Here is a 3,296-nt window from a genome sequence, read left to right as displayed (position 1 = left end):
GACGGCTTCACTGACCAACTGGAAATTTGTCACAGTGATCGCAAGTCTATTTTCACTGTTTTAATATCAAGGATAGCAGTTGAAAATCTTCAAGCTGCATTGGAATTATGATCATTGTATTTTTAATCGACGCCAGCGAATCAGCATTTATAACGTGAATGGAATGTGGAAATAACTCCGCCCAAAACGAGATAATTCCTGCACAGTGGAGTCCCCGGTTCAGTCCTGGGCAGAAGCATATTTGGACTCCAGTGTTTGGGGTGAACTTGAGACTCAACTTGTTAGTTCGCGTTCAAGTTGTTTCTTTTTTTGTCATTGACATCCAGGGTGAAAATACTATGGACATTCGCCTTTCCAGCGGCAGCACATTATATTTCAAACCTGAGAAAGATAAATTACAGAAAGCTGAATTTAAATATATATATATATATAATTTACAGGAGAACATGAACAGATATAAACGTAAGCGGGTTCGTAGATGACCGAGATTGCAGGACCCAGAATGCACTTCCTCATCGCACATTTCGGACTCAATGTTCAAATGCTCCACCACACGTTCCAACAAGTATTAAATTTATATCATATATACAGTGACATGCATACAGTACGCTTCTGTGGAGTGTTGGTCAAGCTGCGACATGTAACAGGTAACAGAACTGCTTGCATTTGTAAAGCAAAAATTAAAACATCTTCGGTACTCTCGCTTCCACCGGTGTCCACACGGTGGCGCTGCAGCCCACGAGCTAAATTGAACGGCGCCTTTCAAATTTCTCACCGCAGTCTGTCTCGTCCGTTCTCTTCACCGCGGATTATAAATTAATTAAAGTCAGTGACTGAACCATGTGCCGATACATTTATGGACAGCAGGAAGTGTTAGCAGCCAGAATTACTTGTGGGATGATGCCAGCTGTAGAGTAATGGATCACGTCAAATACATCCACCGAGTCCACCCTCACACCGGACAAGCCATCACACTGATATTTCAATAATGCTCATGTTCCAATCCGATCCGTCGGATCGCAAGCAGACCCGGACATCAACGGCCAATTAAACGACCTATTGTGATCGTGAATTATATTGGTTACAACAGCCTTCAGGAACGGAGTGCCAAGTCGATCGCATCAAAGGTCGCAGTGGAGGGAACACATTCGAGCCGGAAGGATCATACCATTGGAAACGAAATCTCAGCACGTCAGTAGAATCGGGGGTGTTGTCCTCTCTTTAACAGAGGATTGGTGAACACGGGACATGTGCAAATTAATATATAGTTCTTTCTTGAATTAATGCATCTTAATTTTGATAGAGAGGTTTGAGATGTCAGCATCTTGATACCATTTACGGTCATTGAGGCTACGATTAATATCTCTTTTGCACACTCACAACACGCTGGAGGAACTCAGCCGGTCGGGCAGCATCGGTGGAAACGAACAGTCAACGTTTCGGGCCGAGACCCTTCGTCAGACCCGAAACGTTGACTGTTCGTTCCACGGATGCTGTCCGACTTGCTGAGTTCCTCCAGCGTGTTGTGCGTGTTGCTTTGACCCCGACATCTGCAGAGTACTTTGTGTTTATAATATCTTTTTTGTTCGCCTGTGCCTGAAACAATTCGCCGATGCAAGTAAACATTGAGTTTAATCGTTAGCACAATGAACCAAGGTGAGGTGCAATTAGCAGGAATTCTGCAGATGCTGGAAATTCAAGCAACACACATCAAAGTTGCTGGTGAACGCAGCAGGCCAGGCAGCATCTCTAGGAAGGGGTACAGTCGACGTTTCAGGCCGAGACCCTTCGTCAGGACTAACTGTTATTCCTGACGAAGGGTCTCGGCCTGAAACGTCAACTGTACCCCTTCCTAGAGATGCTGCCTGGCCTGCTGCGTTCACCAGCAACTTTCATGTGTGTTGCTTGAGGTGCAGTTAGAGTGTTTTTGAAACATGGCTTCAGGAAAGGTCTGGTTCGTTGCTTCAGCTTTTAGTTAATTGGATTGAGAAGACTGGAATGTGGGGGACACGTGATGCCTTGATTCAACAAAGAAACCACCTGTTCAGACACGTTCAGCAAAGGGAAGTGAGGCTACGCGTGTTGAACGAAAGAACCAAACAGGGAGAATGCTTGTAGCCCCGCGGGCACATGCCTTTTAGTGAATAAGGGAAGGTCTCCTGCAGCGCTTGTAAGCTCACGCTCTCTTTGCTCAGATCAAAATCAAAGGCGCATCGCCTCGAAGTTACATACAAATAATAAGCAGGGTGTCTTGAAGGCACACAATTAAATGTAACATATCAGTTGAATGCTCAGCTTGAGAAACGCCCAGTCACCTGGGCGTTGCAAGCATTAAAATCACAAGTGCTCTAGGTGAGGCTCGAACTCACAGCCTCGGCATTTCTCCGCCGTGTACTGCCATATAAGTACCGCGCGCTAACCGATTGCGCCACTAGAGCCCAGCGCTGCAAACACGTGCTTTTAAATATCTAGAAAGAAAATTAGAAGGAATTCATATATCATAGATCATACAGCATTGAAATATACGTGAAAGGCCGTTTGGCCCACAATGGATTACCGTACTAATTAAAAACAAGTCAAAAACATTCAAACTCGAATCCCTCTTTCCCATATCCCTCGATTTCCTTACATCCATGTGCATATCGAATCATCAAACGTGCATATCAAATACCACCTATAAATCTGTTGATGATGCAAGCATTGTTTGTAGAATCTCAGATGGAGACCAGAGGACGTACAGGAACGAAATATGCCAACTGGTGGAGTGGTGCCGCAATAACAACCTTGCGGTGAACGTTAGTAAGACGGAAGAACTGATTGAGGACTTCAGGAAGGATAAGACGAAGTAACACATACCAGTGCTCAGAGGGATCAGAAGTGAAGACAGTGAGCAGTTTCAAGGTCATGGGTGTCAAGATCCCTGAGGACTTCAGCTGGTCACAACATATCGATGCAGTTGTAAAGAAGGCGAGAAAACGACTAAACTTCATCGGGAGTTTGAAGAGATTTGGTATGTCAACCAATAACTCAAAAACCTCCAGAGATGTGCATTGGAGGTCGTCCTGCATCACTGTATTGTATGGAGGGGGCGGGGAGGGGCTATTGCACCGAGCAGAAAGAAGCTGCAGAAGGTTGTAAATCTAGTCAGCTCCATTTTGGGTACCAGCCTGCAAATTACCCGGTACATCTTCAGGGAGCGGTGTCTCAGAAAGGTAGCGTCCACTATTAAGGACCACCAGCACCCAGGGCAGGCCCCTTTCTCTCTGTTACCGTCAGACAGCAGGTACAGAAGCCTG

At 45.5% G+C, this 3,296-nt stretch overlaps 1 non-coding gene across 1 annotated transcript; it reads right to left on the bottom strand.

Annotated features, from left to right (window-relative positions):
* Positions 1–2,344: 2,344 nt before the first annotated feature.
* On the bottom strand, positions 2,345–2,438 carry trnai-uau (transfer RNA isoleucine (anticodon UAU)). The gene is made up of 2 exons: positions 2,401–2,438; positions 2,345–2,380 (listed from the first exon to the last, which is right to left on the bottom strand). It is a non-coding gene; the product is annotated as a tRNA-Ile (tRNA).
* Between the last annotated feature and the right edge of the window lie 858 nt (positions 2,439–3,296).

Source organism: Mobula birostris, chromosome 13, assembly GCF_030028105.1.
Source record: "Mobula birostris isolate sMobBir1 chromosome 13, sMobBir1.hap1, whole genome shotgun sequence".
In the NCBI taxonomy this organism is placed as follows: Eukaryota; Metazoa; Chordata; class Chondrichthyes; order Myliobatiformes; family Myliobatidae; genus Mobula; species Mobula birostris.
The sequence above is the reverse complement of the archived record's forward strand: the minus strand, read 5'-3'. Positions and strand labels throughout refer to the sequence as shown.